This window comes from Phyllostomus discolor, chromosome 9 (genome assembly GCF_004126475.2).
Source record: "Phyllostomus discolor isolate MPI-MPIP mPhyDis1 chromosome 9, mPhyDis1.pri.v3, whole genome shotgun sequence".
Classification (NCBI taxonomy): domain Eukaryota; kingdom Metazoa; phylum Chordata; class Mammalia; order Chiroptera; family Phyllostomidae; genus Phyllostomus; species Phyllostomus discolor.
Window position 1 is genome coordinate 33,565,165 of NC_040911.2, and position 13,182 is coordinate 33,578,346.

Below are 13,182 nucleotides of genomic sequence, written 5' to 3' on the forward strand. Positions count from 1 at the left end.
CTAAAAATCAGCCATGTGAATTATTGCAGAATGTTAAAGATCCTGATGTCCTCAATATCTGTTCTAGTGTGATAACAAGAAATCTATTCTTAATAAAAGAAGGGTCAATTTACTCTCAGTTCAGTTCTACTAAGTTATATTGCCAGATATTATGTAAGAACCGGGCTCTCTCTTCAGATTACTAGGGCAGTTACTACTGTTACTGCAGTCCGCACCAATGCCTCCTCTCCCTGAGCTGTTGTCCTTACAGTTACTATCACACAATTTACCACGTAATTATTTTACAATTATTTTATATATGCTGCTTCCTCTTACTGATTTGATCAATCTCTGCAAAAGCCTGGATCATGGATTATATTTCTGAAGTTGCAAAAGTCCCTGACAGTGTCTTAAAGGATAAGTGTACAATAATTTGATCTGGAAAGCATTGAATTGAGTTGTGAAGAAGAAAACATCTAAGAGCCAGTATAGTTTCACAGAGGTCATTTAGTCTTGTTTTCAAGTGACGTAGAGCACTCATGTTCTCAGAGATAACATCAGAGGACCTTTGAGAAAAATCATATTAGAGAAGCAGACCCACACACTGGCCAATATTGAAACAAGTTGAGAAGAATAAATCCAAAATTCAAGAAAGTAGAGAAAATGATGGACAAACCATGAAAGTTGAAGTATCATAAGGCAGAAACAAAAGTTATAATAAAAAAAGTAACAATGGTCATTCCATAGCTAAAACAACTTATCTAAAATTAAGAGCTTATCATGTAGATTTAATAGTAGTTTTGGCATGGCAGAACACAAGATTGTAAACTCAAATTATATGTGTATATGTGTACATTCTTGAAAATGAAGCAAAGAGAAAATAATAATAATGGAAGGGAGGCTATAGGACATGCTAGACCAAGTGAAAAGATACACTATTTATAAAATTAGAGTACAAGAAAAAGATGAAAGAGGAATTGGGCAGAGCAATCATTGTAAAAATAATAGCCAAGACTTTAAAATATCAAATATAAGCTATGAATCTACAAAATCATGAAGCTCAGCAAATTCTAAGTAGGATAAATAAATACAGAGAAACCACACATAGGCTGATCTTCACAAACATGCTAAGCACTTACATCAAAGAAAAAACCTCTGAGGTGGGCAGCAAACTTTGAAGGACAGTAATAAAACTGACTGATTACTTTCAAAAGTAATCCACTGCTCAGTAATAATGTTTTTAAATAAAAGACAATGGAATGACAGCTATGTGTTAAAATAATGTAAGTACTAACCAGAACTCTATGCCCACTAAAATATTCTTTAAAAAAGATGAAAGAAATATGCTTCAGAATGTTTTAAGTGTGAGACTTAATTACCAAAAGACCATTAAAAAGGAGGTCTTCAAAAGAAAGGAAATTTTCCTAAACAAAAGAAAAAAATGCAGAAAAACATGCAGACATGAATGAAGTGATCCAGAAAGCACAGATATGTGACTCAAGATAGAGCTATATTGACTACCAAAAACAGTATTAGTATTGACTTGTAGAGTTAAAAATACATTAATGTAACATTATGTGACAGAATAATGCAAATGATATGAGAGTTAAACAGAATTATGTTTTAGATCTGGAGGCAGTTAAAAATTAGTATTAGTCTCAGTATATTAAAGATGCACACTGATATACCCATGTAACCAAAAAAGAAAGAAAGAAAGAAAGAAAGAAAAAGGAAAGGAGAGAAATAATTTAAAATATTCATCTAACAAGTTAATGGTAGAAAAAATATAACTGCATTTTAAGTGTTTTGGTTAAACAAAACAAAGCCAAAAATGAAGGGGAACAGAATCATAAAAGAGATGGGCTGAAGAGTAAGAGAATAATAAGATGGTATGTTCTATTTTGCATTAAGTGCATATGAGCTTAATACTCTATTAAACTTAATAGTTAATTAAAGATTAAGTGCCAGGCTGAATAAAAAGAAACTACATGCTACTTTTCAAGAGGAACACTTTAAATATAACAACACAGAAAGACTGATGTAAAAGACGGAAAGATAAAACATCATACAAAACCTCACAACAATGAAAAGCATTGGTTTAGCTGGTTTAGATAACACCAAACTAACATCAAAGTAGGCTTTCAGGAAGAAGCATTGTTAGATGTTAAAAATAAAAAGATAGTCTGGTAAGGGTTTAATATCCAAAATTTATAAAGAAATTATACAATTCAATACCATAAAAAATCCAATTCAAAAATGGGCAAAGGACTGAAACAGACATTTCTCAAAAAAAAAAAAACAGATGTCCAATAACACGTGAAAAGATGTTCAACATTATTAATTACCAGAGAATGGCCACTGTCAATAAATCAAAAACATGTGTTGAAAAGCAAAGGCTCCTGCAAAGTTGGTGGGAATGCAGATTGGTGAAACCATTGTGGATAACAGTATGGAGGTTCTCCACAAAATTAAAAATGAAACTGCCTTATGAACCAACAATTCCACTTCAAGATCTATACACCCGAAGAAACCCAAAACTACTAATTCAAAAGACTATACACACCTTTGAGTTCATTGCACTATTATTTATAATCCCAAAACTATGAAAGCAACCCAAGTGCCCATCAACAGACAAGTGTATGTACACACGCACAATGGAATATGACTCAACTGTAAAAAGAAACAAAATCTTATCATTTGCAACAGCATGGATGGACCTAGAGGGTATTATGCTAAGTGAAATAAATCAGTCAGAGAGAGAAAAATACCACCTAATTTCATTTATGTGTGGAATCTAAGGAAAAATATAAATGAGCGAACAAAACCAAAACAGAATCATAGATATAAAGAAGAGACTGGTGGTTGCCAGAGAAAAAGTGGTTTGGGAGACAGAGTAGAAAAGGTGAAGGGATTGAGAAGTACAGATTGGTAGTTACAAAATAGTCATGCGGATATAAATTGCAGCATAGAAAATATACTTAGTAATACTGTAAAAATTAAGTCATTCAATCAATTTCAATTGCTTGAAAGTCAGTCCCACAAAAAATATCAGAATCTTAAATCCATATTCTCCCAATAACACAGCTTCAAAATATGCAAAGCAAATATCAGTAGAATTTTAAAAAATGGAAAAACCCATACATTAGTTGGATATATGTATTTTAAGTGCCTTGACCCCTGGTTAACATCAGATCAATTCCAAGGGCATTGCAAATCTCAATGTAAAAGGTAAAATGTTGAAGTTTTTAGAAGAAACATAGAAAAACAGGTGATAAAATTAACACAAGAAACGATTTCTCAAATGAAACATAAAGACATAAAAGCTTTATGTCTAGACTTTAAAGTGCACTGTATTAAGACTCAGAACCTATATTCAACAAAAGACACCATTAAGGAAGAAATAAAGCAAACCTTAAAGTGAAAGATGTTCCTAACCCATATATTACATAGAGGACATATCTCAAATGTGTAATAACTCCCAAAAACATTGAGAAAAAATGCTGTGGCTGGTGTAGCTCAGTGGATTGAGCATGGGCCTGTGAATCAAAGGGTCACTGGTTCAATTCCCAGTCAAGTGACATGGTTGAGTTATGGGGGCCAGGTCCCCAGTAGGGGGCACATGAGAGTCAACCACATATTGATGTTTCTCCCCCTCTCTTTCTCCTTCCTTTTTCCTCTCTAAAAAACAACAAACCTGACCAAAAAATGGACAAAAGAATTGAATAAAGACTTTATAAAATAGGATATAAATGGCACTAAGTATATTAAAGTTGCTTAACTTCATTAGTGTTCAAGGAATACAAGTTAAAACCACAACATGACACCAGTAATAGATAATAAAAGGACAATAACTTAGAATAGCTAAATTAAAAATAAAATGCTGCTCAGTGTTGGCCAGAATGCAGAGCAAGCAGAATTCTCATATCTTGCATGTACAATTACAGATTGACACAGTGATGCTGGAAAACTGTTTGGTCCTATTTACTAGGCATATACATACAATTCAGCAATTTCACTACTAGAGAATACCTAAGAGAAATGCATACGAAATTTTAGATCTAATTTATGTTGCATTAAGTTATAATAACAATAATTCAATGCTGTCACAGACTATGTTCTCTAGAAGATCATGACCTGTGAAAAAAAAGGGGGAAGCAGGATGTGACAGAGGGAAATGACCTGCGATGCAAGCCCTGTGAAGCCTCAGCCAACCTAACCTGTTAGGGAGCCTATCATTGTGTCCCTCCCTGAGCTGCAGTGGATGAGCTTTTTTACCACTCAACTGCTGGATACAGGCTGCGCTGGGACGGATGTGACATTGGGCAAATCAACTCTCTAGCTGAAAGCAACTCTGAAAGACAGCTGAGGTTTGCCTGCAGAACACTCTCCCTGCACTGGGCAGCAAGTTCTTTCTTGAAAGAGGAGCTGAGTAGAGCATCTCCAGATCAACCACAAGGGTTTCAGTGACCTGGTTCTCTTTTAACTTCTACACTAACCTTGCAGGGAAGCCATACAAGTGCTCTGCTCTGGGCCTTTGCACAAGCTGATAGCTGTGTCAGGAACCCTTTTCCATCAGTGATTTGTCTGGGTAACTCTCTTACCTTCTTCAGGTCTTTGCTCAACTATTATCTTCTCAGAGAGGACCCAACTGAAGAACATGTATTAATTTCCAACCAACACCCACCTCCTACTCCAAATCTTCTTTACCTCATTCAATGTCTGCTTCATTCCTTTGCATATATCATCTCCCAGCATATTACATAATTTACTTATTTTTCATTATATTGCTTATTATTGGGTACCTCCCCCACCTAGAATATAAACTCTACAAAAATAGGAATCATTTACTTTGTTCACTGATATGTTCCTAGAACAGTACTTGGCACATAGTAGGTCTTAAAATTTGTCAAATGAAATTGAATAATAGTTTATCTTTACCTCTGAACATGTACCCACTAGCAAAATATCATTAATATCAATATCAAGAGAAAATAATATTATACCATCTATTCTAGGGAGTGGGGAGGAGGGTGCCTGACTGTTAGATAAAGGAGCAGAAGTGCTAAATAATGGTATTGTTAATTAGTGTTGTCTTCTCTATTTTTTCCTAAGGGAATCTTCACACTGTGTGTCACTGACTAGGGAAGTAGGCAGAACATAAAGGACTGTCATAGCATTAGGAATAAATGTAACAGTTGCTCAAAATCTATTCCCGGACAATATTTTAGCTTATTAAGTGATTCTGACCTACAATCAGAGTTCAGTAATAAAAGGACAGAAATACTGACATCATAGAAAAGGTTAAAATTTCAATTATGTATTCTAATAAAAATTAAAGTAGCTAACATGTGTTGACTGTATATTATGCATCAGTTACAGCATTAAGTCCTTTTCATGAATTGTCTCATTTAGTATTTACATTTCTATGAACTGTGTATTATTATTATCCCATTGTGATTTAATTTATACTTTTCTCATATTATAATGTAAACTTACTACTTTTATAGGATAGATATTCAAAATGTAGCAAGATTAATCAAGGTCACAGAATTAGTCTATGGTGAGCTAGAATTTGAACCCAAAAAATCTGATTGCAGAGCTCATAGGCACCCTGTTTTATCTGTTCCTCAACCCTCCCCACTGTCCCTGCCTCCTCCAACAGGACTTCACACAAATGCAGAATTAACTTGTTTTGTGACAAACTACTGACATGTGGAGTGTATCTGTGTCTGCCTGCAGTGTTACCCTGACTAACACAGAGGGAAGCTAGGAGCATTTTCAATATATATTTCTGTAATTGTGTTGTGGCTTGCCCACACAAATGTGAACCCCCCTTGATGCTCCAGTTGTCAACTCCCTATAGTCCTCTTCCTCCCAACCCCACCCTACCCCTCAGCAGCTCACCCCTCAGAGGTGCTAGGAATCCAGAAAACAAAACCACAGAGGGAGAGCCTAGATTACCTGGGATCCCAGGCCAGGCTTCATAGGACATAAGAAGCCTCTGTTTTTCTGCTTTCCTGAGCCCTGATTTCTTGTTCTTAGGTTTCCCTCCAAGCCGTAATACTGATAAGTTTAACAAGTAAAGCAACACTATTTGTATTTTAAAACTAATTTGAGAGACAGAAACATCGATTTTTTTCGGTCCGGTTATTTGTACATTAGTTGGTTGATTCTCGTATGAGCTCTGATTGGGGATCAAACCCACAATCTCACTTTATCAAGACGACACTCTAACCACCTGAGCTACCCAACCAGGGCTACACTGTGTTTTATCTTCCCAATCTTGGCCAGACCTGCAGGACCCAGAAGTTCTCCCAACCCGTAAACTCAAGATTAAAATCTTCGATGCTTAAGGCAAATGCTTCCCTTCCTTGACCTCAACTTTTTGTGACACAAACTCCTCCCAGGCCTTCCTGAAAGATAAAACCAATTAGACCTATTGAGACCCATTTTCTCACTTGTGTATGTGTGTTCTCATTCTTGTACCATTCCAGTTAGGCAGGGAATGTGTTGCTGTACGTGAAGCAGGATTACCCCAAAGACAACTAAGCTTGGGGAGATCTCTACTATAATGCAGACTTTTCTCATTCTGGATGTCAAACAAAACAAACCATTCCACAGTTCTAGCTTTCCCCTCTTGCTCTGGTATCAATCTTTCTAAGAGATCTAACTCCTTCTCTTCAAGGTCTAGCTGATATGTTTTTGTATTAAATAACTACAATTGTATATTTGCCTCAGGTGTTCTGATCAAGATTTCCCAAGCTCAATTCCACATGCATCTCATTGGCCCACACTCGGTATCAATGCCACAACTACTGAAACACGTGAGGAAATGTCGCCTTTGGCTGGGAATCCACAGGCCTAACAATAACACCAGGGAGTGCTCATTAAAAGCAAAGTCTCTGCCCAGGCTGGTGTGACTTGGTTGGAATGTAGTCCTATAACCAAAAGATTGGGGGTTTGATTACCAGTCACGGTACATACCTAGGTTGCCAATTTGATCTCCTATCTGAACAGATAAGGGAGGAAACCAATTGATGTTTCTCTCTCTCCTTTCCTCTCTCACTTCCTCTCTCACTAAAATGTTTAAGACAATGTCCTTGAGTGAGGAATAAAAAAATTTAAAAAGTAGAGCCCTGCATCGAGTTGTGCAAGTTGCGCTCTGACATGAAGGATAATGGGAAGAGTAGGCTCTGGGAGCCCCTGTCATCCATGTGTTTACCTTTGAGAAACTGTCTATTTGTGCAAAAAGGTGACGACTTCTTTTTCTCACCTTCACCACTACCACTGCCTGAGGATTCTCTTGAGCAGTAGGTTGTCTAGTTCATTTTACTTCGTTTTCTTTTTCTGCATGCAGTTGAGCTGACATGAAACATATTTGGGGAGTGGGGAGAGAGGCTGAAATAAGCTTGACTGGAGAAACCGAAGAACTAGGAGAGTAGAGGGAAACAAAGAAGAGAATGGGGAAGCTTTCCTAGGTACAAAAAAGCTGGAGAAAGCAGAGTGGTTAGAGCGTTATTGTTGTTTTGAGTTTTTATTGTTGTTTTTGAAATTATATTGTGCAGGCTGTTGTATGATTCTTTCCTTCATCTTCCTCTGAAAACATAAGTAAAATATCAATTGTCCTTTTTGGATTCTTAAGTGTTCTTTTGGGTTAAGGGAGACTTCTACAAAGTGTAAAATGGGCTTTAGGGGAAAAGAGTAACAAAAGGAGTTAAGTCACCTCAGGTTTGTAGAATAAATATACAAATATGCAAACATATTTAAGTCAAAGAATCTCCTATACCAGCCTTTTGAGGGTCTTAACACCTATTTTTTATACTGTTAATTAACAAAAAGACAGGTACTCTTTTCTGTATTATACATTATTATAATATAGTACTTACTATTCCAGCAACACTATGAGGCTAATAAGTTATTTTAACTTATTTTATGGGTGCAAAAAACTAAAGCTTCAAGATGAACTAAGAAGCTTAATATTTCACAGCCAATAAATAGCAGAGCAAGAATTTTAACCTAAGAGGTGTCTAATTCCAAAGCCCATTATGCCTTTAACTTTCCCATTACACTCCTCTTATGCAAGGTCATTAACCTAATTAATTGACACCATTTCGATGAGCTTTATTTCCACTCACATTAAATTTATGAAAGGCCGACATATATGTCTATATATTGCCGATATATTTCAGCAAAAAATATCGAGTAACTACTGTATGCCAGAAACTGTGCTGGGATGGGGCAAAGATGAATTAAGACGCTGTTTAAGATCTTGAGAGGCTCACAATTTAGCAGGAATAAGCAATCATATTGTGTTATTTCTTATAACAAAATGTTATTATTTTTCAAAAAGCCTATTTAGAAATATAAATAATGACTATAATAACTGTTCCCAAAATCCAGAATGAAATGTGGCAAAAAATCACCAGCCCAGCTATTTTTTTTCCTGAGGTATATTACACCAATATTGTGTTGGGTTAGAAATTTTGAGCTGCAAAGTATATTTTATTCTATTACCTCTAAAAGGCAATGTCTTTAACAAATAGACACACTACAGAGTGTGCATATTGCTTTCATCAATAATCTTCCAGAAAACACTCAATCGACAGTTAATTCATCTACAAACTGAAATACATAAGTGATATGGTACCTGGAATGCTAACCAGCTCTGATCAGCATGAGCTTGCACGTCACACAGATGAAAGTTCAAAGTGTCCCAAAGCAACAGAGAAAGCATAAGTGAGAAGTACTTAGCTGGCTCTATTAGACTGTCTTTTCAGATTAGCCACATTGAAGTTCCTGAGCCAGGTTTAATCATATGCTTCTCTTTGACTCCACTTCTCTTGGCTTGCAGGACTTCACCTGGATGTTATATTCCCTCTCAAATCACTTTGTCAAAGTCACTTTTGTAATGTTTTCCAAACACATGACTACGGAGAACTGCAGTAGCTGCTATTCTTACTAAAACGGCAAACGCGTCTGCAGCACAAGGAATAGCACCCACAGTAAACGTCTCCTTGCAGCTTAGCCATGTTCTTTCCTTATTGCTCAATTCTGCTCCATTTTAAGGATTTCATGTGGCATTGTGTGTTGCAAATGCTCTTTGGAAATTACATAAATTCTACTCAGGAAGCTTTCTCTCCCTGTTTAACGCAACATTTTTTTTTTACTTTGAAATGTCTATTGTTCTCTTCCAAGCTAAGCCCATGGTTTTCAAATTGTGTGTAGTGAAATCCATGCTCTTTTCAAATATAATTATTGAAGGCACCCAGCATGCCATATATGACAAGATAAACTGTTTTCTCAAAAAGTTGAATTCTATATTGTTTGTTGGAAGATTCATTCCTGAAATCACAGGAGTCTGTATAGCAATTTGATGATCACTCCCTTAGATATTCTTGTGTAACTGGTGAAAAGCATCACATTATATTTGTATTGTGACTGTCGCTTAGATGCTAATATTCTTCAATTTATAGATCTTTTGTAACTTGTAAACTTGGGATAACTGGAGTCGGATGGAAATGGGCTCAAACCCTGACTCACTGATTATTTATTGTGGCTTTGGGCAGTTTACTCGAAGTCTCTGCATCCAGACTTTCTTACAACTGAAGTGAAAGGATCAGTCCTTGTGAGACAGGGCAGGTTTCAGGTGAAGGAGGCCAAGTTCAGTAGATCTTCGTTCTGCAGCAAAGCTCTCTGGAGAGAGCTGGTCTCCTCTGCTCCACAGTTTACATCACAAGACACACTTATAGAGCATTCAAACCACAAGTCAACTGCCTCTTCAACTTTCACAAAGATTTTATCTCCCTTGACAAGAAATGTTTCAACTCAGTTGGTGAGAATGTAAATTAGTACGGCCACTATGGAAAACAAATTCCTGAAAAAATTAAAAATAGAACTGCCATGTGATCCAAGAATATCTTTTCTGGGTACATATTCAAAGGAAATGAAAACAAGATATTGACGAGAGATTTGCATTCTCAAGTTTACTGCAGCACTAGTCACAATAGCCAATGTATGGAAATAATCTAAGTGTCTATAAATGGATGAACAGGTGGAGATGTGACGTATATATATATTTGAACTTGGGGGTCAGGGCAAAGACCTGAATATATTTATTTTCATCCATGAGAAACAAGGAAAGCCAGCCATTTGCAGTGACACAACAGACCTTGAGGGCATTATGATAAGTAGAAAGATCAGACAGAGAAGGACAAATACTGAGTGACATGTAGAATCTATAAAATCCACAGTCAGAGAAACAAGGAGGACTGGTGGTTATCCAGTACTGAGGACATGGAGAATAGTTGGTCGAAGATAATAAACTTCCAGTTAGAATACGATTAAGTACTGGGGATCTAATGCACAGCACCACGATTATAATTAACAATACTGCATTACATTCCTGAAAGTTGCTAAGAGCATATCTTAAATGTCCTCAGCAGTGGCAATCATGAGATATGTGATGGAGATGTTAGCTAATGCTACAGAGATAATCACATTGCATTATATTAGTGTATATCAACATGCTGCAAACCTTAAACCGGTGATTTTCAACTGGTGTGCTGCAGCAGGCACACTGGTGTGCTGCAAGAATCTTTAAAACATGGAACACCTGACTAGTCAGGGCACTGACCTCCTTTCCCTCAGACTGTCAAATGAAAAAATGACAGCAGCCAACATAACAATAGCCATCCAGTGTGAATGAATCAAAATTACACCTACTTTTTGTCAGGTCAACAAATATATATTTTTGGTGTGCCACAGAATTTTAACAATTAGTTTATGTGTGCCATGAGAGGAAAAAGGTTGAAAATCCCTGCCTTGAACTTAAACATTGTTATATGTCAATTATCTCAATTCAGCAGGAAAAAATCATCTAGAGGCAAAGTTTAAAAAAATGTTTGCACTGTTTGGACCATTTCATGCAACAATTTCAAAATAAGTTTTACTCAGCCCATATACAGGAACTGATTTTTTTCATCACAGGTAAGCCACCACTTTTTCTCTCTAGCCTCTAAATATACAGCTTCTATATCATAACACCACATACCTTCATTATAGCTTTTTTCTTTCTCTGTGCTTTTATTCAGCACCCATTGTGCCTTTCCTTTAATTATACATTCTAAGTATAAATGGTCGTTTGGATGTACCTTTTATGAAGGCATTTATATCATTTTGCCATTTTTGAAGTCAAGTGCACACTGGTTCAACAATTTCCAAAAATAGATGCCAAATCTTCACCTAAACTCAATTGTATTCACACGTTAAAATGTTTAAATGACAACATAGTTTTCTAAGAAATAAGATAAAGTATAGACCAATATACTTGGTCTTTTTATGCTGTTTTCTATGCTGTTTTGATTGCAGAATATCTCTTCAAGAGTATTCACACTAATGTTTTTTTAAAATAGCATATTTTTTAAATAAATTTTTGTTTATTAAAAAAATTTTGTAGAGCTGTTTTAGGCTCACAGCAAAACTAAAAAGAAGGTACGGAGTTCTCCTAAAACCCCTGTCCCCACACACAACCTACCCTCACCAAAGTGAAACATTTGCTACAATCAATAAACTTATGTGGACATACCATTAGCACTCAAAGTCTACAGTTGATTTTAGGGGTCACTGTTCCTATGCATCCATCATTGCAGTGTTACATATAATAGTTTCACTCCCTTAAAAACTCTCTGTTCTCTGTCTATTCTTCCTTCCCCATCCTCCAAATCCTGGCAACCACTGACCTTTGTACTGTCTCTATTGCTTTGCCTTTTCCAGAATGTTATATATCTGGACCATACTTTATATAGCCTTTTCAGATTGGCTTTTTCCCTTAGTAGCATACATTTGAGAATCTCCCAGGTCTTTCATGGCTGTATAACTCTTTTTTTTAGTGCTGAATAATATTCCATTAATAGGATGCACCAAAGTTTATCCATTCACCTACTGAAAAACACCTTAATTTCTTCAAAGTTTTGGCAATTATGAATAAAGCTGCTATAAACATTAGTGTGCAGGTTTTTATGTACACATAAGTTTTCAGTTCATTTGGATGAATAACAATGGGAGTGACTGCTAGATTGCCCGATTAGAGTATATTCAGTTTTGTAAGAAACTACCGAACTACTTCCCAAAGTAGCTGCACCATTTTTGCTTTTCCGCCAGTGACAAATACGAGTTCTTATTGTGCTACATCCTCACCAGCATTTAGCAGTGTCCCTGTTTGGGGTTTTCACTGTTATTATAGGAGGGTAGTGGCATCCTGTTGTTTTAATTTGCAACTCTCTAATTATAATATGAGGCTGAGCATCCTTTTATGTTATTCCCATGTGTTATCATTTCATCTATTTTATGCTATTTGTCATCTGTATATCTTATTCTATGAAATGTCTGTTCAGGTCTATGGCTAGCTTTTCAATCCAGATATTTGTCTTCTTATTGTTGAGTTTTAAGAGTTCTTTCTGTGTATTGGAAAACGGTTCTCTACAGATGTGCCTGAAAATTTTTCCCCTTGAATGGGGCTAGTTGCTAATTCTCTAGATATTCTCTTTTACATGTCACAAGTTTTTAATGTATGAAGTCCAGCTTATCAATTATTTCTCTCATGTATTCAGCATTTGTGTTGTAGGCAAAAATGTCATTACCAAACTCAACATGGTCTAGATTTTTTCCTATGCTTTCTGCTAGGAGTTTTATAGTTGTTGTTTTTTTAATTTTACATTTAGGTCTGTAATTCATATTGAGTTAATTTTTGTCAAAAGTAAAATGACTGTGTCTGGTTATGTTTTTGCATGTGGATGTCCAGTCATCCCAACACCATTTGTTAAGACTGTCTTTCTGCCATTGCATTGCCTTTTGACGCTTTGTCAAAGATTGGTTGACCATTCTTATGTGGTTTTATATCTGAGCTCTTTACTTCATTCCATTGATATATTTACCTATTATTTTGTCCGTACCACACTGCCTTAATTGTTGTAACTTTATACTAAGTCTTACAGTTGGGTAGCATCAGTCCTCCAACTTTGTTCTTCTTGTCCAATATGCAGCTGGCTATTCTAGGCCTTTTGCCTCTCCATAGAAACTTCAGAATTATTTTATCACTCTCCAAAAATTAACTTGTTGGGGTTTTCATTGGGATTGCACTGAATCTATAGATCAAGTTTTGGGAAGAACTTATATGTTGATGATATTAAGTCTTCTTATCCATGA

At 36.0% G+C, this 13,182-nt stretch overlaps 1 long non-coding RNA gene across 1 annotated transcript; it reads left to right on the forward strand.

The window, feature by feature from the left end:
- The first annotated feature begins 230 nt into the window (after window positions 1-230).
- Window positions 231-12,038, forward strand: LOC118496886. The gene is made up of 3 exons (XR_004899448.1): window positions 231-240; window positions 11,579-11,584; window positions 11,947-12,038. It is a non-coding gene; the product is annotated as an uncharacterized LOC118496886 (long non-coding RNA).
- Window positions 12,039-13,182: the final 1,144 nt, after the last annotated feature.